The sequence below is a fragment of the Rhagoletis pomonella genome, unplaced genomic scaffold (assembly GCF_013731165.1).
Source record: "Rhagoletis pomonella isolate Grant_MI unplaced genomic scaffold, Rhpom_1.0 Rhpom_scaffold_00006, whole genome shotgun sequence".
In the NCBI taxonomy this organism is placed as follows: domain Eukaryota; kingdom Metazoa; phylum Arthropoda; class Insecta; order Diptera; family Tephritidae; genus Rhagoletis; species Rhagoletis pomonella.
This window is the reverse complement of record NW_023458560.1, coordinates 13,522,968-13,546,902: the sequence shown is the minus strand read 5'-3', so window position 1 is coordinate 13,546,902 and position 23,935 is coordinate 13,522,968. Positions and strand designations below refer to the sequence as shown.

Below are 23,935 nucleotides of genomic sequence, written 5' to 3'. Positions count from 1 at the left end.
TTTGGGAAGATGACCTAGTCTATAAAAACTATGAGTAATCTATGACCCAAAATTAAGTTTACCTGTCTCGGCGTTCTAATTTAATATCACTTCAGAAACTTGGCATAAAAACTAGTGCGTAACACTATAGTAATTTTGTCAAATCTAAAACATGTTTACTAAATAATATTACAACCTCATTTTAAGAATATATTATCGAGATTTTCGACAGCACGGCAAAAATATCTTCGAAGTTGTGTTCGCCAAATAAATATCTTTCTAAACTGAGAAGAATCAGATGAACTAGTCCATCATCTTTCATACTAGTACGAAGTCGATTTTCGATCAATCCAAGTTTTCCTAGTGCAATACGTTACCATCATCCATTGGTATGAACGCAGAATTCATCTTTCCCAATAATTCCAGGTTCTCAATTTTCCTATAAATTCTGGTGCATTAAAACCATTAAGTGGCTGTCGTAGACGAGTGATTAGACGGGCGAACTACTAAATAAATGGCATTTAGTTAGGTTTTTCAAGAAAATGTTTCATATGTGTGTGTATGTGTTTACATATGTACAAAAATTTATTATTTCATTTTAATTGTGAGTAAAGTTAGCCAATTTAAAAAATTCAAAATACTTATGAATTCATATCTATATACTTATTTCTAAAAGGTATTTTTCTGTTGCCCAACGATATCTCCTTTAATCTTAATACATAATTAAAAATCCCGTGTCTTTGTATTCGTTTACGCTAACAACAAACTGTTCATATCCGAAGCGAGAGTTTTCCAATGTTACTCGCGATTATGCTTCATATGTTGTTTATGTTGGGGAGAAATAGGTAGGATAGCGACAAAATAATGTAGTATGTATGTATTTATACATATAAACGCATATCAACGGCAACAAAAAATTTACCGTTTGGACACCATCCCATGTTATCCATTCCCCTGGCTGATGTTTGAACCGTAACCAGAGATCCTTTTTTTCCAAACGTAGTGAACAATAATAACAAAATTTTGTAAAGAAGCGTAGGAAACAATATGGCTCTTCACACCGAGCTGGGTATTCGGTAACTCGGTGTTCGGTAATTTTTCTAATGTATTTTGTTTGTGTAAAATAGTGTTACAAAAAAAAAATACACGGGAAAAAATTACCGAACACCGAGTTGCCGAGTACCAAGCTGTGATGCGAAGACCCATAATATCTACGATGCATGTAACCTGCCTATGTATGTATGTATCTGTGTCTAGCAGGACTACGTCTACCCGTGCTTACTAGTATTTTATAAAATTCAAAGAATTATATCTCATTTTGAAAGGAGGAGCTAACGTACCTGCGAAAAATAATCACGTTGTCCAGATTTAGTTATTTATAAAAAAAGGGGTGTTGAAAATTTAGGGACTATATCCGGACAATTAAGCGCCATATCTTCTCTAATACTCCATCTAATTGAAAGATTAAAACACTGTTTTGAAGGAAAGCTTCACCGGTTGAGACAAAAAATAAAATTGATTGAAAGGGTTGCCATCCGCTTAAAATTTTAGTGTCTTAAGTACATATCGAGTAAAATATTGTAATGCATTCAGTGAATGAAAGGAATTTGAATACACTCTGAACCAGAAGTAATAATTTTGAAGAGGGTTGCCAACTGTTTAAAAATTGTAATCTCTATATATATGTATAAAACAAAGTTGTTAACGCAATACCGAACATAGCTCTAGAATGGATTGTCCTATGTGAGCTGTATTTTTTGTTGTGTTTGTCTCTACCCAAGGAAAACTGAAAACATTTTTGGAATGGAAAATTCCGGAAAGTAAATTTTCCATAGATTTTGTAGACGATTTTTTTATATCTTTTTAAATTGTAACAACCCAAAAAAACTTTGTAGGTCAGGTTAGGTTAGATGAGATAAGGCTCATGCAACCGCAATTTACAAAGATTGGCGATTAGCAGTGCACATCAAAATCCTCAGCAACGCGCCCATGTTAATCAACAGCTTTGAGTGCTTGCGTCGCGAATTCATGCTCCTTAACAACTTAAATAAATGCCGAATTCCGATCTGCATCGTACAGTGAGAACAAGAACCGTGAATGTCCAATTTCTTCGACATGCCGCGCCGTTGAGTATATCAAAAATGGCGACACGAAGTTCGCCGGGTAAGCTGGTTGTATTTATTTATCATTATTTGCTCAGAATTTCCACTAAAGAGTTTATTATCAGCAATGATTCGAACATTAAAATCATATTAAATTTGGTTTATCCTAAACTCAATCATTAATCGCAAAACCAAAAAGAAACTTGCCTCTGGCTGCTGTCGATTTTTCTCACTCTATGTAAACTTTTGTAGCTCTTAAGAAAAGTTTGTTTGTCAGTAATCATAACAAATTAGCTAAGCACGTGTACTACACATTTAATCAAATTATGTAAATTGAGTCCACAATCACGAATGGAATGGAATTAATAAAGTTTACTTAGCCACATCAAACATGTGTAGGAGCCACAGCCGCTAAACTTAAGCGTAGAATACGTGATATTATTAAGTTCACATTCAAGTTAAAAGCGGTACATGAAATATTCGTGGCAACCCTAATCAAAACATTTTAAAACCAAAACCTTGTTAAACCTTTTTTGACTGACACATTGCGATACATATTTAAATTGTGTACCTAATTCCCTTAATTCAAGTTCAATTTAATTTCTAAAACATATGTAGGGACACGATATCGAACCGAAAGTATCGATGTAGTACTCACTTGAAATATCGCTGTAAAAATATCGGGTACCCATTAATATCGGGATAAAAAAAGACTCGATATTCCAAATATCGATACCAAATTCAGAAAACTAAATCTGCATAATGGTCTCATTTTCTAATAAAGAATTAACACTTTGCACTTAAATAAGTGTTTGCTTATGTAAAGGTAAGCGTGTTAATTGACATCACCGGATCCGCGGGTGGAAATCCCGCCACATGCCAAGCTATGATGGTACACATTTGTGCTCCTTAAAGCCCAAAATATATCCATATTGTTTTACACAGAAATTACAAAGTACCGACATATGGTCTTTTCCAGCAGAAGGTCAGAGTACGACATAGATTTGCAAAAAAAGTTAAAGCTAGCTAAAAAATTCCGATTGGAGATTGGAAATGCACACATCGTCGTTTAAAGTACAAACCCGCGTATCGTCATTCTGCAAAACCGCTTAACTGACATTTGCTGCCTTGTTCATTCGTCATGAAATATTGCTTTATAAAAAAAGAGAATCATTTTGAAATATGAGTTTTTTTACTCTCTAGAAATCAATTTATGCAACCTCACGTACGCGGTTTTGCGTTATCTGGATACGCGGTTTTGCATTTTGTTGATACGCGGTATCGTTTATCGACGATATGTGCTTTTCCTTAAGTACATCGAAAAGAATTTAATAAAAGACAACTCGTTTTAATATAATGTAAAATATTTTATTAATTAAGTACATTAACATTGTAATGTAGATTTACGATTCGATACGATACAAGGATTCTGGTATTCGAATCCAAAAAATATCGTTTGAAAAGTATCGAGTAAAAAGTTTCGGTATCTAATGACAAAAATATGGAAACCCTCTGTAATGTTATAAATTCTCAAACTAAATATTTCTCAATACTCCTGTGTTCGATGCCAATATTTCAGTATTTCACATAATTTAATTTAATTTGACTTTTCAAACAGATGGTAATCCTGTTCAAATTATTTTTAAGCCAAGACATCGTTAAACCTTATATTGTGATACATATTTAAATTATCTAATACCCTTAATTCAGATTTAATTTAATTATTAAATCAGGTGGCAACCCTCCTACATGCAGTTTGGAAATAAAGTTTCTTCAAAGCAATTTTCTTTTGTATACATGTTGAAGTAATTTGTTTAGCCTATTTCTTATATAGAATCTAACTTTGTAACAAGGTGGCAACCCTCTGGGAAATATTTTCAAACCGCAACCTCTTACGTCTGGCATCCATATCAGGATATACATTTCAATTTTCTGCCTTTATTTAAGTGAAACTTGTTGTTTGAATCAGGTGGCAATCCGACTCCATAGAATTAAGAAATAAAGCCTTTTCAAAACCATTTCGATCGGTTGCAACCCTCTTCGGAAAATAAAACCTTACTGCAAATCGGAAGGTCAAGCCTTTTCCTTTGACACCTCATTTTTTTTAATTGCCCTCGCATCGCTAAAAAATATTGCCCAGTAAACATTGAAAAATCGCTTGACGTCGCGGTAGCCGACCAACTATATAAACTTTGGTCGAACACGGATAAATATTATTGATGTATTACGTGCTATTTTTGGGATTTTCAGAGTCACCAAAATAATTATAGGAGCTCTTCCAGTTTCCGAGATATTTAAGACTTTGCTGGGTTAAATGTAACTTAGCAAAACATCCATCCAGCGAAGACTTTTTACTGCTTAACTGGGTTTGTTATTTTGGGCTTCTTATACGCTTTGCAAATATTGCCCGTTGGACATTGAAAAATCGCTATATTGCCCAGTAAACATTGAAAAATCGCTTGACGTCGCATTAGCCGACCAACTTTATAAACTTTCGTCGAATAAGGATAAATATTGCTGAGGAGTTAGGTGATATTTAAGGGCTTTTTAGGGCCGTCAAAATTATTGAAGGTGCCCACTCAGTTTCCGGGATAATTAAGACTTTACTGGGTTAAATGAAGCTTAGCAAAACATCTATTAAGTGAAGACTTTTTGTTTAACGTTTTAAGTTTATGAACAACTGTCAAGTGTACTCATTGGGGTGTTTAATGAACTCAGAGTTTAATTTGACATTTGTTTGTTTACTTTTTCTTATTCACCTTTAGCCTGTTCCCGTACTCCAGCATTTAGACAGAAATAGTCCGAAGTAGCCGTGGTGTAGAATACCAGCCGTACACTTGACAAATGTTCATAAACTCAAACCGTTAAACTCGAGTTAATATTTTAACCTGAACATAGTATTAAGGCCAATTTAGAATGAATATTTAGACGGCATATAAGTTTAATTTTGCATTGTTGCGTAAATGTCATTTATTAACTTTCGTTGGGTTTCAGGTCAACCTTATTTAAATATGCCAAATAAGTGGCAGCACTGTTGCTTCCTCCTTGAAAGGGTTGCGCATTTGCTTGTTTGTTTACATTTTCTACTGAACAGCTGATTTTTCTTTGGCAAGATTGATAAAACAACCCACCTATCAAACTTGGTTGTTTGGTACAAACACAGGGTTGCATATCTCTTATTTAAATAACCAGTGTTGGCCATTAAATGCAGTTTAAATTTATGACCTGAAAATGAATTGTGGAAGTTAAACAATAATATCTAATTAAGTAACATAAAAAATATTTGATATGAATTGAATTAATCTCAAAGATACATACATATTTTACAAATAATGTTTATACAAACTTCTTTTACATAATTATTTTATTTAAAAGCCCAATTTTTTTTTTGTTTAACCTTCAAGTTTAGTATGAGTATTAACTAACGGTAGCACTTTAAATAATATTTGGTACATAGATTTATACTTACTGCAAATTCGTGAAGCTCAAAGACTCGTAGATTCAATAAAATGTCTTTTTAATGGTGAAAAATTTTTGGTCCTTTTGAGCCTAATTTGGGACGCTTTTTAGTACTTAAAAATAATCACTAGTGACAACACTATTCCTAAATCGCAAAATTAAGAGTACACATAATTTTCAGTGTCCAGAATCCAGCCCCAGATCAGGCTATAAATTTGAGGATTTTCTCACAAAAAAGTTAAAAAAAAATTTATTTCAGATTGCAGTCAAAGATATATCAGGCACCTGTATGGCTGACGACTCATGTAAGTGCCATATTCAGTGGAGCAGCTTGTTATGGTTTACTATCATGATTTCTTTGAGGTAACCATACGAAATCATGCAATTCATAGCATGCTATGATTGATTTTCCGAACACTCCCCAAATACAAACTGTGTGGCAGCTTTTTTTTTGGCAAATTCAGCTATTGGGAAAGGTAACGGAACTATTCCATCTGCCGCAGTTTCCGTTAAAATAAAAAATAGAGATGTCAATGGCAAATATATATCGATTTATTTCTTTGGGTTCAATCTGACCAAAATTGGTAGCTTCACTTTCAATTGGTGGTAGAGTCTGACAGATTAACCGGCATCGGCATAGATAGGCGTATGTGCTACGGTAAGGTGACCAGAATTTTTTAACATCCCAGGAGGACAAATTCTCCACATTGAAAACACAAACATTTTTTTTATATTTATTTCAACACATAAATAACGAATAAATTAACAATTCAAAGTTTCTCTAAACACAAGTCAAACAAGTTAATAATACACTGCGTTGCATAATTATAAGACTGCCACATATTAACAAGTGTTGACTATTTATTTTTAACCGACTTCAAAAAAAGCAGAAGGTTATCAATTCGTCGGAATATTTTTTTTGTATGTTACCGCTTAAGGTGGTCCGTGATGATTTGGTTTAGATCCGATCATTGGATCATGAAAAAATTAACGATAGTCCTAAATTTGTATATGAAAACTGAAGTCGGTTGTGTTTTTTGCTTGAAAATTACTTGTTAAATCATTTAATGATAATTGAATTACTTGCAAAAGAAATAGCTTTCGTTCTTAATCTTTGGTCAAAGTTCGAGTATAATTTTGTACCAATGCTATACCTTGTTCAGCAATATCATTAACATATTTAATACTTTTAATCGTCGCTAAGACAACCCTTCGCTACAAATTGCTAAAAATTTATAAGTTTCCGTATTAAACTATTTCCGTTCTCAGAAAAAGTGCCAGTTTTGATTTGTGAACTGGTGTGGATAAATTTCTGATAAAAATTAGAGATGACAGCGAGGTAATTCGCTCTCAAAAGTTAGTATGGCGACTTACGTAATTCGTGCGAATTACGAATGAGAGAGCGAACTACGTAATTGAGGTGCCGTGAGAAAGCCGTATTAAATAAGGCTAAAAGGCGTTTACACTGTTCAACTCTCATAGGCGGTTAGTTGAATCAAATGTTTACATCATTTAACTGAAGGTCGGAAAATATAAACTCCTTTTAAATATAATGATTGTGTACGATTAGGCCATAATAATATTCTGAACGGAAGGAGGACAGATAAGGACAATATTTTTGAGGACAAATCACGTTTGAGGAGGACAATCCTCCTCAAAGGAGGACGGTTGGTCAGCTTTATTTTGCTGATTTTCATCCATTAATTTATACTCAGGAGTATTGAAATAAATTTTTTGCGTACGAGCAAAAAATAATTTCAACAGTTTCAGCCTTTTGCTTACTTGCTGTGTGTGTGATTTGCAGTATGTCTAGCGTTTAATGTGAAAATGTAACATACAACAACATGATTTTATAATTGTGGCTGAATCTTTAACATCGATTTCCCAAAATCTGCCGAAAATAACATACGACAATCTTTTACCCAGGCGACCACATGAAAATATCTTTGTGTTTACTTTTCTCAACTTGTTTGTGGTAATGCCTACGTCTGGCTATGGCCTATTGCCGTCTTCACAACGGTGTCGTAAGTGTCGTATTGTTGTATGTCGCATACTTTAAAAGCTTAAATAAATGTTTAGAGAACTTGAAACAACCAGCTAGTTCTTAACACTACAAAAAATCATAATATGACTTTGACTATGACTTTGTGAACCCCCGTAATATATTTTTTAGCCGTTTAAAATTTACGACATACAACAATACGACACCGTTGTGAATACCCCAATTGTGATTTAGGCGCAATAGTCATACGATGATGTGAGAATAGGGGTTATATCGTATATACAGTATATTTTGCTTTGCTGCCTCTATGCTTAAGTGCACATTTAAGATACCTACCCCAAAATGCGCATCAGAGGCATTATTTTTAAAATTTATAAGGAAACTGCTCCGATAGAAGCATTCAACATACCTGCACATTGGCGATACCTGCCTTAAAAATTTTGCGACTATTATCAATGAAAGTATTACGTTTACCTGCACTGGCCCTATTTTGCTCATCTCGCAGAACAACGAAAATGGCTATCAATTTATGTAGTTATATAGATAATTAGATAGCAATCGGTAAAAATTTCGCTTGCAGTAATTTCTACATGGTAAGTACTCCGCCAATATTTGGTTTCATAGGGATTCGGATACCTTCCTCATTGAAGTAGTAAAGAAAATTCGCTTAAGTGCCTTTTTCGGTTACGTGCACAAGTTTTTCGTGCAAAGAAGGATGTGCAGCTAAGCAAAATATACTGTAATTAGTAATTCAGGCACTGACCGGACGAGGGGTTAGGCTTAAAAAAATAACTTCCCAACATTTGAAAATGTGCACTTAACAGCAAAAATCTGCATACACCATCAGCCCAATTCTGAATATTCCCGACGATCTCATTTCTCGCGGATTTTACTTTTCTCGAGCATAAAATCCTTCTATTCGAACCTGCCAGGGAGCAGCATTTTCCCCGAAAGTTTGGGAGCAGGAAATTCGAACTTTCGAAGAGCTGTTTGACAGTTATTTTGACAGCTCAACTCCCGCCATTTAGTTTGCGTGTTTTACACATAAAAGTGTGTTTCACATAAAAGAGTATTTCAGATTAAAGTTGTTAATAAATTAGTGCGCGGAAATTTCAAATCTATGTTTTAAATTAAAGCTCAGTCTTTTAACTACACGGGTAAGTTGAAAGATTTTAATTTAGATAGCGCGTTTTCTTGTAAGGTTATAACTCGAAATAAGTGGACAAATAGGATAAGAGTACCCTTTGCTAAGTCCAGTTGCCATGTGAATTTTGGAAGTCTACAAGTCTAGAGAAAATAATCAAATTGCCGTAAGTAACTTCGAAAGCATTTTAAATATATTGCCAGAAATCAAAAAGCGAATATGGGTCAATAATAATAATTGTACCTAAAATCTACTGACTGTACCTAATGTACCTTTAAGTCACCAAACGTCGGAAAAAGGTACAATTGTACCTACTTTTTCATCCCTGCATAAAAGTGTGTTTCACATAAAAGAGTATTTCAGATTAAAGTTGTTAAAAAATTGGTGCGCGGAAATTTCAAATCTGTGTTTTAAATTAAAGCTCAATCTTTTAACTACTCGGGTAAGTTGAAAGATTTTAATTTAGATCGCGCGTTTGCTTGTAAGGTTATAACTCGAAATAAGTGGACAAATAGGATAAGAGTACCCTTTGCTAAGTCCAGTTGCCATGTGAATTTTGGAAGCCACATTATTAATAAACTAATGCTCCGGAAATTTAAATATTAGTGCTAATTTAAAATTTAGTTTTTTAACTACACATGTGAGTTGAAATATTTTGATTTCAATCGCGCGTTTTCATGTAATAAACCAAAATAACCTAGCTTCCATTAATTAAGATTTCTACCTGTTTCTTATGTGTTGTTTTGGACCTAAAATGAAAGGTTTAAACGTTTTATTACACCAAATAGGAGAATAGGGAAAAGGGGAAAAATCCTCAGGGAATTTTTATTCATGATAGGAGGAAATAGAAATGAGGGAAAATTCCTAGGGAGTTTCTATTCAGAATCGGCCTGCATATCTTTTTCAAATATTTACAATATTTTGCAATTTAATATTCCTTAGTATTCTTACAAAAATATAACAAACAAATTTTAGCTTCCAAAACATTGTGAATATTTAAAAAAAGGAATGGTGGTCGCAGACTTTCCCTCCTATTATGACTTTTCATACGATAGATGATAAACGCTTGCAAGCGTATCGTATGAAATCAGTTCTCGTATTATCGTTTCCAGCTCTACGTGCACCCTACGAATTCATAATAGGGGATTTTTCCACTATTCATGTATACAAAACTGGAACCTGTTTTCGGGCAACTGCCCAGTCCAGTGGTTGTTCGAGTGGTATATTGCTCAGGCCGACTGAGCAGTCAAGTGTGCGAAGGCTCAATGATTTGAAAGTTTAACCCGAGTAAACAAAACTTGATTTTCGAAAAAAAGTATAATCTTTACAAAACCATCGTCGTGATCACGGTTGCCCCACAAAAAAAAATTTGTGGACCAATATTTTTGAGAAAAAGGACCAAAATGATGAAAAGTGGCCAAATTTTTTTTTTTTAGTGGTGTAGTGGTTAGCAGTGCGCGCTACCATTCCGCAGACCCTAGGTTCAAGTTCGGCTCAACACAACATCAAAAAATTAAAAAAACGAAAAAGTTTTTTTTTAATAGCGGTCGCCCCTCCGCAGGCAATCACAAGCCTCTTAGTGGATATCTGCCATGAAAAACAGCTTCTCATAAAAATACAATTGCCATTCGGAGTCGGCGTAAAACTGTAGGTCCCTCCGCTTTGTGTGACAACATCAAGGCGCACGCCACAAATCGGAGGGAAAGCTTGGCCAAACACTAACATACGTGTAAGCGCCAATCTATTATTATTAATAAATCAAGCCTTTTTTTCAAAAAACTTACCGCCAAATACTGTTTTAAAAACGACCAATATATATTTTTTTTATAACAATAACAATTCATTTCATAAAATCAAGCATAGAACATAAAATTTTCATACAAAAAAATATGAATTAATGAAAACATAACAAAAGTTTTAAACAAAATCAGTAAATTAAAACTAGATTTCAAGATTGATATAAAAATGGAATGGAAGTACTTTTCTATATATTACTACCTGTGCATAGTAAGTTTTTTTTTATATTATAATAAAAAGAACAAATATGAAGGCTCGTTTTCTTAAGAAGCTTTTATGTTTGATCTTCTGATTGATTTTCTGAGACGAAAATTTGTGTTTTCAGATAAATTTTAAAAGTTAGTTAAGCAAACGGCCATAAGCGTGTCAATTATTAAATACAAAATTTTGTGGTAAAAACTTTATACTTATGCATTTGTATGTAACGTTGATGAGTGAAATCACGAGAAATTTGAGTCACACTAACAATGAAAACTATTATTTTAAATCTTTTGCTGACCAAATGTAATGGGAATTTGCGTTTTTTAAACAAAGCTCCTTTGATAACATAATGTGATTTATCGTGTTGAACTCCAGTTTATTTCGGAGTTTAGTCTTTACTAATGAAAGTTCGAAAAATTTGCGTTCCGCAGGCGGCGAACTAAGTGGAAGGCACAGCAAATTAAATATAAAATCTGTCAATTCTTTAAAGCAAGCCTCTTCCATTCCATTTTTATGCAAACTTACTTTTTCCCAAAAAAAACAAACGTCCATATCACTTTTGAGATCAATTTATTATTATATTATCACATCGATATCACATTGAATTAAATGTTAAAAATTTTTAATCAGAGGCATTATAGATAGTTGTGTTTCAGATAATACTCTGTTAGGAGTGATAATACATAAATTTTTCAATTCTTCACTTCCAAAATCGAATCTTTTTTGTAGCTGATTTAAAAACTCAATATAAATATTTAAAATATTGGTCTTAATCGTTATTTTTTGCGATTCGGAAAATTTATCGCTTGTTAGAAATTGTTCCGCTTTATTTCCGATGAAAATCTCGTTTATTGGTAGAAGATTTGTTTCATTGTAAATGTTAAAGTTTTTCAGACACGTAGTATTTTTGACAAAATTATTCTGCATGAAGTTGCCCAAAATTAATTTAAAATTTATTTCCAGTTGTGAATACAAAAATGGCAGCCGAGCCTTTTCCGATTGGAATTCTTTGTTTAAATTGTTAATTATTTTTAATATGTAGGCCAAAAACAGCATGTATACTTTTAATTCGATATCTGCCATTGAGTGAGCTGATTCGCGTGCACGTATGCCATTAACTTCGAGACATGAAGATAGGAAGTAAAGCTGGAGCGCTTCCCATTGCTCATTAATCCTTGTTATTACGCTTTCTAACGCAAGCCATCGAGTGAAAGATATCCCAAGTATTTTGTGCGGTTTTACTTTACAGTATTCCTGAAACTCTTTAAATTCACCAATTCGTTTCGGACTATGGGAAAAGAAGTTAGATATGTTTCGACATAGCTTTTCGATGTCAAGAGGAAGCTTTTTACAAGCATAGCTAGAGCATAAGTGAAGGGAATGACACGTACATTTTATAAAAAATAGATTGGTGTTATCTTTTAATCTAGATTTCAACCCATTAAGCTCTCCTGCCATTGTATTGGCTCCGTCTGTTGCTGATCCAATTAAATTACTAAGGGGTACCCCATGCTCTTGGAAATACAATATTAGGTGCAATCCCGTATTCCTCGGACTCGGACTAGTAAAACTGTCAAAAAATAAAAATTCGCTCAGAGCGAGAGAGTAACATTGAAAAGTACGGGATCGCTTTGTAGTAAAAAATGGTAACTTCTGTCAACTTCAACATAACTTCCAAATTTTGGTAGTAAATTTTTGCTTATTTTGTATGTAAACACACTCAGCTCACACATGTAAATAACCAAAAATACTTTCAAATTCATTAGAATCCACTTAAACAAGTAATTAAATACTTTTCAACATGAATTAGCAGAGTGCACTTTTCTTTTGTTTACAATTTGGTTGCCAAACACACTACAGCTGATCGTTTGACACATTTACCAGAATTTACCAGCAAAAAATTCTCGGACTAAAACTGGTAACTTCTGACAGAGAGAGAACCGTATTTATTCTCTTTTTTGTCCTCTCAATAGTCAGAGAACCGAGTACGGGATCGATTTCCAGTAAAATCTGACTGATTCTGACTATTTCTGACTAGCCCGGACTCGTACGGGATCGCAACTATTATAGCTCATGATTCAATAATACAAGGTTCCATAAACTGACAGTTGTCCCTCTCGCACCGCTCCCTCAGGCCTGGCACGGTGTTGCTTCTTTTGAAAATGAATTAAAAAATAGTAGTTTTACGTATAAAAAAGTACTATCAGGTAAATGTCTGTTGAAAATTAACTGCGTTGGCATCACTGCTGCCATTATTGCTCTTTGCTTTCTTCATATTCGCTGTCAATTGATTTTTCAGATTGCGTGAAATTAGGTAAGTTTTCCAATAATTCCGAGCTATTCCTAAATATAGTTAAAGTTTCTAATTACTAATGTCTAATATACCTAATTTGCTGCATAATTAAGCGCAGCGCATACAATTTGCGGCCCACCGTGAGGTAGTATTTCGCCAATTGTGTTTTCTGGTCGGGGGGCACTTGGTCATGTACAGATTCCGCTTTTATTTAATTAAATCGGTAATCTCTTTCCAGAAAACCTTGTCCGAGGCTTTAAACAAGTGACTTTAAAGTGGAAATTTAACCAGTGACCTTTTTTCTTTACAGTTTTCTTTGTGCCTTCAATTCGAGTCCAGCGCTACCCCAAAAGTTCATTTTTCCTGCCAAGAGCAACGACACCAATTCGCACACACGTAAGTTAAACTAATACAAGTGGCTATTAGTAAATAAACTAACAAGTGAACTTTTTCTTTGTAGGTTTCTTTGTACTGCATTTTTTCAGCTTCATAGGGGCGGATCTTTTGCATCTGTGGACACTGCGTTCCAAGTTACACACACACACACGTAAGTTAAACTAAAACAAGTGGCTATTAGTAAACAAACTAACAAGTTAACCTTTTTCTTTGCAGGTTTCCTTGTGCTTATTTTTCCAGCCTCATAGGCGGATCTTTTGCATCTGTGGACACACACGTATAACCACAGCTTCTCCGTTTACGGTGTTTTGTATGTAAGTTAAAATAAGTTATTTCAGCAGTTCCTATTCATAAGATGATATTTCCAAATTATAATAAATTTTTAAATTTAAGCGTTACTAATTTCAGTGGGGTTAAAGTAAAGTAATTTGACGGATTTAGCTGCTATTTATTGGCTCAGTCATATTTGGTACATTTCTGTGCCCGTCAGTTAAATTAGCTTAAGTGAATTTAGAGGGTTTAACATTTAATTAAGAGATGATAAGATAAGAGATATATCTATAATAAGATTAATTAATTACTTTAAAGGGAAAATGGCCTATCTCAGCTTAAGCTAACTGACGGGTACAGATTTATTCTAAGTTATATCAAACTAAATCCTTAAGTAGAAATATCATCTTAAATTTTTTTCCCAATGTGGGAATACTATTCACAAGTGCGATAATGCGTACAACACTTCGCTACCTAAAGGCGAAAAGCTGCCGAGTCCACTTTTTTCAAAATAGAGCTTTTGGTGCAGAATAACAGATAATGCGAAACCACATCGAGTTTGCGTCTCCTGAACAATTTCAAAAAATGGACTTAGCATCTTTTCACCTTTAGGTAACGACTTGTACATATTAACGTTGCTTAGAAGTTTTTATATGAAATGTACGTATAGGTGTACATATAATTTAAGGGCTAGTTAAAGTTAGTGAAATATAAAAATTAATAATGAAATGAAAGTTATTATCTAATTAATTTGACAATTAATTTCTTTTAATTAAATACATTGACTTTGATTAAATGTTTAATTAATAATAATAAATAAGAATAAGTAAGATTAAATGGCTAATTATTAATAAGTAATTAAATTCTTTTGTTTAAATGGTTAATTATTAATAAGTAATTAAATTCTTTTGTTTTAATTGTTAATTATTAATAATTAAATTCTTTTAATTTAATAAAGGTAAATAAAAATAACTGCTGCTCCTTGGAATTTTTTTTAATTAAGTGCCAGTTTCGAGAGTAGTTTTTAGAACTATATATGCTAATTAAATTTTGTTGTTAATACAGTTGATTCAAAATGCCGAAAGCAAGCTGCGTTTTGTGTCGAAAGACATGGACTCAAGAAGGAGTCAAGATGTTCCATGTCCCACAAAATGATTTAAAATGAAAAAAATGGTCTGACTCTTGCGGAGTCCAGCTAAGTCCTGCAGCGAAGTTGTGTTCCCATCATTTCTTATCGGCCGATTTTATGTCAGGTTCCGATCGTAAATGAGTGAGGTTATTAGACAATGCCTTACCGGTAGCCATTGAGAGCCTTTGCGATTGGGAAGAAACTTCTTCCAATTTTATCGATATTGCAACCCAAACAGAGTAAATATAAATGTGACTGCAAAATTTAGATATACTAACTTTTTTGCTTTAGAACAAAAGATTGTCAAGTTGAATTGCTCGAGATAGAAGTAGCAAACTTGAAAGCGCGGGTTAAGGAGCTGGAGAAATTGGATAAGTCTGCTCCGTCCATTTTTACGGACGGCCAGGTACGCAAATTGCGTGATCCAGATAAGAAAGTCCATTGGGCATGGGAAGACATTTCTTCTGCTATTGCGCTGCACGCGGCAGGACCAAGGGCTTATGGCCACTTATGTGGTAAGGGATTTCCTTTTCCTTGCGAATCAACCATTCGCAAATGGCTGCAAAAAGTCACAGTAGACGAAGGTGTATTGAGCTTCTCATTAAATGTGATGAAAAGCAGAAATGAGGTACCGGTTGTGGATAGACTGTGTATTTTATGCTGCGATGAGATGAAAGTCGAATCGGTTTATGAGTACGATGCCACATGCGACACTATTCGGGAACACTGCAAATACGTGCAGTTAGCAATCGCGCGTGGTTTGAAGGCCTCGTGGAAGCAACCGGTATTCTGCGCCTATGACTGCAAGATGACCAAATAGATTTTGGATAATCTTGTAGTCAAATTGCAAGAAGTAGAATACACCGTGGTAGGAATGGTATCCGACATGGGCCCAGGGAATCAGTCCCTGTGGAAGGAACTGAATGTCAGCTGTGGTAGGAAACTGTGTATGTAGCTTACCATAGTTTGTTATATTATAATTATTTTTAGAGCAAACCTGGTTTCCGAATCCGGCTATCAACGGGAAGATTTTTGTCTTTGCGGACGTACCGCATCTTCTAAAATTGCTTCGGAACCATTTCCTTGACACAGGTTATGTGGTCAAAGGAAATTCAATAACACCGCAAACAATTGCTCAGTTGCTCGCTTTGACTTCGGTGTCGGATGCATCAATTGCCTACAAATTAACGGAAGCACACCTCACTGTTCACCACTCAGGACGGCAAAAGGTAAAGCTGGCTGTCCAACTGTTCTCCCATAATACGGCAAGCGCTATTAGACGGTATTATGCATTGGCCGCTTTAGAAACGGCCGAATTTATATCCGTGGTCAACGATTGGTTCGACGTTTTCAACCGCAAGTTCACTAATTCCCAGTCACTGCACAAAGAAACCCTTTGGAATGGAGTTAGAACAGCAAATGCAGGTATTAGCGAACATGGACGATTGCATGCATCATACTAGGGCGATTGGGCGGCGGGCGTTGTTACCTTTTCAGAAAGGAGTCCTTCTGAGCAACAGTTCTCTCAGAAGTTTGTATGCGTATGTAAAGGAGGGATATGCTTTTCGATATATTCGACGTACAGGTTGAACCAGGATATTGTTGAACACTTCTTTGGAGCGATGCGCGCAAAGGGGGGGGGGGCTTTTTGACAATCCAAGTCCGATGCATTTTAAGTATATATTACGGAAATATTTTCTGGGTAATATTTTTTCAAAATTATTTGATTTCAATCTACATACATACATATATACTCATTATCTTATTTTAGCTCGTAACACGGAAATCTATGCTGCTCGGGGAAATGTAGAAACCGACGAAACCGAGTGGCTTCGCCTCAGTGACACATCAGTTGAAAACCTAAAAGGCCTTCTTACTGATGATGAGGTGGTTTCCGAAGAATTTGCATTTTCCAATGAGCTAGCGTTTCCCAATGAGGTCGAGCAAGGCGTAAAGATAAGCGCCTTACACGAAGACGCCCTGGAGTACATCGCCGGTTTCGTTATCAGAAAGCTGGGCTTAACGCAACATGTTTCAGAGGAGCATACGTACACCTGGGTTGACGAAGTCTCCAGAGGCGCCTTGACTAAGCCATCCAGCGATTTTCTGGATGTTGTCAAAAGCCTGGAGATCGTGTTCAAGACGTTTAATGGCGACCAAATAAAGCCTTGCTCAAACTATTTGTGTAAGCTCAACGCATGTTCGCAACACATTAGTGCCAGCGATGAATTAAAAAAATTGTTTTTTAAAACTCGTATGTACCAGTTAATCAAGAACCTCAACAAGGCGCAAAAAACGCAGAGGAAGCCGGTTCCGCTAAATCAAGGTAAATCATTAAAAGAAAATAAAAAATTAGTATTAATTTCGTAAAAAAATATATTTTTTATTGTTTATTTACTTTTAGCATGCCCACATCGCAGATCAGCTCCTCGCCCCGCAAACTCCACAATTCGTCCCGGAACTCGCCCCGGTAGCTCCACAGCATAACGCAAGTACTCCTTCTTGCATGCCACCAAATACCACTGCATAATCACTCTGGTAAGCTTGCAATAATTACAATCATTAAGTTTCCGATAAAATTAGCATATACTAAATGTGCGTATTATCTTTAGCACCTGCTATACCACTGACACAAAGCAGACCACTGGGTAAATTAGAACGCACCGTTGATTCAGGATCGCGATATACACCACGCAAATATACTATATAATAATAGATTTGCGCTTACAGACACGTTAGTGTTTAGCCAATCCTCCGATTTGTGTCGTGCGCCTTGATATTGTCACACAAAATGGAGGGACCTACAGTTTTACGCCGACTAGGCGATTGTATTTTTACGAAAATGCTGCTCTTCATTGGAGAAATACACTTGGAGGTTTGCCACTGCTTGCCGAGGGGCGACCGGTTTAGGAAAAAAAACCTTTTTTGTTTATTTTTTTAAATTTTTTGACGTTGGGTTGAACCAGGTTTGAACTCAGGCTCTGCGGAATGGTAGCACGCACAGCTGACCACTACACTACAACTGCTACATAATGCAATAATACAATAGTTACTAGTCTAAGAACACATAATATAATAGCTAATAGAAAATCTAAGTGCATATACATATGCAATGAAATATAATTACATGTATGTACATATATACAAGAAAATGGAAATACAAATATTAAATATACATAATATATATGTAAAGAAATATATACAAAAAAAAACACGTATGTTAATTGGATTGCATAAAATTGCAATGGCTTTATTTTAATTTTAAGATAGCTGCAGTTTTTATCAGTATCGGACTTGAATTACATAATCCTCTCACATATCTGAGTAATGCATTTAGTAAATAAGAAAACAGCCGGAGAAATTTCGGTTTAGCCGGAAGCCGATTTGTTAGCTGTATTGTAAAAAAAATTAGCCGTTTTTGCTATTTACCTTGTTTTCTTAAAACTCAAATACATATATATGTTTCCATTTTTGACTAAGCGATCCAAAATCTGTTAGAAATGGCTACTAGCCTTATCGCGGAGAAAATTGTCCTGTCAAGCAAGGTTATATAAAATTGGGCCGATTTCGCTTGTTTTTATTTTAAACGAATATATTTTTTCTAAAGATGGCCGCAACGGGGGTTTTCTTCATAAAATGTTTGTTATGAATGACTTAAATATAAGTGTGAAGTCTTATTCCCAAACTTAGAAATTAACAAATTGTTTCACTGTTTGCTTAACACGCGTTTGTGTTTGGATATAGTGTCAGGAATAAATGTTACAGGTATTATCTTTCCAGATAGCGCATATTCAATTCTGCCTTAATTACAAAACATCATCGTTGCCCACGCTTAAAGTTTTAAGGTAAGTGAAAAATTGATATTTTCAAGCACTATGTAAACATATGGATTTTTTTAAGCAAACTTTTTTTTGCTGAGAACTTATTTAAATTCCAAAAACCGAAGGCCAACTTGAATTAAAAGAACCAACACTGAAATGTGTCAAAATGAATGTAAAATAGCACAAATTTCTATGTAAAGCAAAACTCTCTGGAAAGACAATAGGTTTGTTCGTCGAAAATCCAGCGAAAATTATCACTCAAAATATCAGATATTAAGAAAAAATGCTCCCAAATTCTCTCTCAAGTAGAGAAACTTTCTGCACGAACGCAAATTTGCAGGAGCTTGCAAGTTTCCCTGCCAGCTAGTGTCCACGGATGCATTTCAAACATAAAAAATTAGTATAGGATTTTTAAAATTCTTTCAGAGGGGCAAAACACAGGATCTACATGTATATTTCTTGTTAGTCCGACATTCTTCAACATACGTTTCCATTTCTTTGTCGTAGTACCTGTCTGGTTTCCTATATCGACTCTGGTTGAGATTACATTCCAATTACGAATACATTTTTTTTCAGCCGAGTACCTTTCAAATCATTGGAATTAACTAAATTAATAAAACAAACAAGTATTTCCTTAAATTTTTCATTTTAAAATCGCTCAAGTTTGTAAATTTTTAAATTTGACGAACCTGTTTATTCAAATTATCGTCGACAAAAAATGCAACCTTGTGCCACAATCATATGTTTTTCCTAATTGCAAATTCTTGGCTTTTTTCCAGCCGGAATTTGCAACTTCTCTCCAAGAACTACTTAGTCCTTCTACTTATGATTTTTTTAAATAAAACATGTGAAATTTAGTTGAAAAAGTTTAGCCGTTTTTAGCCGTTTTTTTTTTTGCCAATTTAGCCGGTTGGTCCAAAAAGTTCTGGCAACACTGCTTGTATTATTGAATCATTATTATAGCTTGGTAAATCGATTCTGCATCAGTTTTGTTTAATTCAATTAACGAAAGGAATCAGTCACGAATGGTACAAGAAAGTCGATCGAAGTATCTTACCACTAGAACTAAGCATTTTTTCAAAGTTAAATCTGTTGTTTCGTCGACAATGAGTGAAAATTTTAATGCTCTTAGATCACACAATGTTTTCTCTTGCTTTGGTTCCCAAAATTTCAGCTAACTGAGTCGACGTTGTTCTGCCACAATGTAGCGATTGGGCAATTTTCGAATCTGGACAACAAACAGCCAGTAAATGCGGCAAATAGTCCATTAACATAAACGGTAGATTTTGCGATATTAGAAACATGACCAACGTTTGTTCTGCATGTCGAATTTGGGTTTGAAAAGATGGATTTCCGTCATTAACGAAAGAGTCAAGTTTGACTTGATTCTTTTTTTTTGCTAATATTAGGTTTGTATAGTAACTTCTCCAGTAAAACATTGCAGCCAGAGCGTAAAAGCAAAATAGAGCGTAAAATTTACAAGAATTGAAAGCTAGCAGAAAAAGTTACTGAACGCAAAACTAGTAAAAACTTGCAAGTGAATAGTTGTTCTGCTGTAAACATTTTACTATTTATAAATCAGTTTTAAAATCTTTGCTTTTCACACAAGCACTTACACAGTCTAGTACATCATTAACATTTTGATTTCCACTCATTTTACTTTTGTTTGTGCTAAACCAATTCAACAAATGGCGGCTTTTGACATTTATTCTTCTTCTTCTTCTGCTAGCTAATTTCTGCTAGTAAAAATTTCACTAGCAAGAATTTGCAGCTCTCCCGTGTTACTACGCTCTCGATTCAGTGCTCTCTTGCAAATTTTTTGGGTTATCATACACTTTTCCAGTAAAAATTTGCAGGTTCCAGTACAAATTACTATTTGTTACTATACAAACCTATTTTGAATGTGAGTGGTTGGTTTTGAATGGCGATACAACTTTGTTGCATAATTATTATTGGCTTTTCATACGCTTGGCAAAAAGCACTACCATTTCGCTCTCGTAGCCATGTAAATTTACCCAACCATTCCTTCCGAAACTTACGCTTTTCTTTCACGCTTTTTTCGTAAATTTTGTCGCTGAAATATAATTTCGTTACATATGTACATGCAAACCAATTTCTTAGAATTGTTGCTTCACCTTTCACAATCTTCGCTTTCAACGGAGTGCGCCTCATCCACTGTTTCTGTCACCCTCGCCTTTTTAAATATAAATCTTAGACACAACAAAATGAAAAGACTAAAATATAAAAATTAATAATTTATAAGCTTACTTATCCATATTTGTTTGTAGTAAATTGTGCGTGGCGGCAAAAGTAAACGACGAGACGCGCACAATTTCTCATTCTAATTTGCCTATGGATGGAAACTAACAAGTAGCAATCGATTATTGCTATCAGTGTTGACCTCTACGCTGAAACTTTCAGTGTTGATCAACATTAATTTGGATGAACACAACGAGTTCTGCAACAGTATAAATCTACACATTTGGGCGTTTTTGATTTTATTTTTTTTTGTAAAATTGTACCCGACTACATACATATGGATATTTATTTTTAATGCTGCGCAAAAAGGACCAAATCTGAAAAAAGGGGACATTTTGTGTTAGCGTCTGCAACAAGAGAACCAGTAACCATAGAAGTCTTCGATTTGCTACAAATATGACAAATTTTCAACTGTCCAAAACCTTCGGTGAACTGGAAGATGACAATGCTAAAAAAAATTTATATACTATAGACTGGTTAAATAACCTACAGAGTTGGTTAGCAAAAATTACACAAAAAACGCCGAAACACGTGAACTTAATTTTGGGTCGTAGATTATGGCCTTGTATAGGGGCACCGAAATTGCGCATTTTAGACATTATTTCGGTTTCAACCGAAACTGTGCATGTATGCTTTATTTCGGTTTTTACCATATGCATTATTTCGGTTTTAAACCGAAACTGTGCATGTATGCATTGCTTCGGGTTTTTCATATGCATTATTTCGCTTTTAAAACGAAAGTATGCATATGCATAATTTCGGTATTTTCTCATATGCATTATTTCGGTTTTCAACCGAAACTGTGCATGTATGCATTATTTCGGTTTTTAACCGAAACTGTGCATGTATGCTTTATTTCGGTTTTTGCCATATGCATTATTTCGGTTTTGAACTGAAATTGTACATGCATGCATTATTTCGGTTTTTGTTATATGCATTATTTCGGTTTTCTAAAGAAAGTGCACATATGGATAATTTCGTTTTTTCTAATATGAATTATTTACTTCTACTTAGTAAGGGTTTTAATCCCTAAGCGCGGCTGAAAGCCGCCTACGCAGAGAAAAGTTCTGCGCAAAAATACGTCCGCCCTTCTTTTCCGGCAATACAGAAAGGAGAATTCTACTTAGTAAGGGTTATAATCCCTAAGCGCGGCCGAAGGCCGCCTACGCAGAAAGAAGTTCTGCGCAAAAGTTCTTCCGGCCCCCTTTTCCGGCAACACAGAAAAGAGAATTCTACTTAGTAAGGGTTATAATCCCCCAGGCGCGGCCCAAGGCCGCTTACGCAGAGAAAAGTTCTGCGCAAAAATACTTCCGCCCTTCTTTTCCGGCAACACAGAAAGGAGAGTTCTACTTAGTAAGGGTTATAATCCCTAAGCGCGGTCGAAGTCCGCCTACGCAGAAAGAAGTTCTGCGCAAAAGTACTTCCGGCCCCCTTTTCCGGCAACACAGAAAAGAGAATTCTACTTAGTAAGGGTTATAATCCCTAAGCGCGGCCGAAGGCAGCCTACGCAGAGAGAGGTTCTGCGCAAAAATACTTCCGCCCTTCTTTTCCGGCAACACAGAAAGGAGAGTTCTACTTAGTAAGGGTTATAATCCCTAAGCGCGGCCGAAGACCGCCTACGCAGAAAGAAGTTCTGCGCAAAAATACTTCCGGCCCCCTTTTCCGGCAACACAGAAAGGAGAATTCTACTTAGTAAAAAGAAGAAAAAAGTTCGTTTTCATGTATGCACTATTTCGGTTTTTGTCATATGCGTTAATTCAGTTTTGAGTCGAAACTGTGCATGTATGCATTACTTCGGTTTTTGTCATATGCATTATTTCCGTTTTGAACCGAAACTGTGCATGTATGCATTACTTCGTTTTTCTCATATGCGTTATTTCGGTTTTCAAACGAAAGTGTGCATGCATGCATTATTTCGGGTTTTTCATACGCATTATTTCGGTTTTCAACCGAAACTGTGCATATATGCATTATTTCGGCTTTTTTCATATGCATTATTTCGGTTTTAAACCGAAACTGTGCATATATGCATTATTTCGGTTTTTTTCGTATGCATTATTTCGGTTTTTTTCATATGCATTATTTCGTATGCACAGTTTCCATATGCACAATTTCAGGGTGCCCCTTGTATACCGTTTTTCTAGATCAGGTTATTGACGCAAGATATTCTTTCTATATTTGCGTTGTGAATAAAAATATGAAAACTTTAACCAGGGAAAAATTTAAAAGTTGTTAAAAATTAAAGATTTTTTTTTTTAAATTCTTTTGATTGCTGTTAAACCCCATTCTTTTACAAAATTATCAAGTCATTAACGAGGAAAATGGGTTGATATAACGTTGTAAATGTCAAATGAAAAAGCGTAATAGTTTCCAAACAAAGACATATGCATATAATTTCATTAAAAGTGCATACATGGTGAATGAGTAACAGTCTTTTCTAATAATATTTCGGTTGATAGCTTGATGTTTTTGTACAAGAATAGGCTTATCAACTAATCAAAAGTATTTACGAAGAATCTTTTATTTTGAAATTGTTTCCCTGTTTAAGTTTGAATTTTTTATTTAACATGCAAATATCTTGCGAAGACCACCTGATCTTAAAAAACGGTATACAGGGCCGTAATCTAAGACGAAAAACTAAGTTTACATGTCTCGGCATTTTTTGTCATTTCCTACCTTGAAATTTTATTTTTTTAGTATATAATACATACTTTACCTTTGTGTGCAGAGCCCACTGCGCGCTTACCAACTGGACACGTAAGTTCATCTTTTGGTTTTATTGCGCTACTCTCAAAATTTGTCCGATCGTTGCTTATTTTTAATGGAGTTTTGCCCATTCGATCAATTGTCAAATCCATATCGAGGGCTCCAATTAGACATTGAACGGCCTTCTCCAAATCCTTTTCACAACTTAAACAGATTCGGACGTCGCTAACTTGATGATGAATGCGGTAGAGTACTGAGCAGGAGTCTCGAAGATGAATTATAAAGTTACAGAACTAAAAATTGCATTTATTGGTTCGCCTCGATCGATATTCCTAATTCATTATATGATCACTCACCCCAAAATTATGATTATCTTC

The 23,935-nt window shown here is 34.9% G+C and overlaps 1 pseudogene; it reads right to left on the bottom strand.

Annotated features, from left to right (window-relative positions):
• The window catches only part of LOC118741578, a 31,626-nt pseudogene extending 7,916 nt beyond the window's left edge, over positions 1 to 23,710 (bottom strand).
• Positions 23,711 to 23,935: the final 225 nt, after the last annotated feature.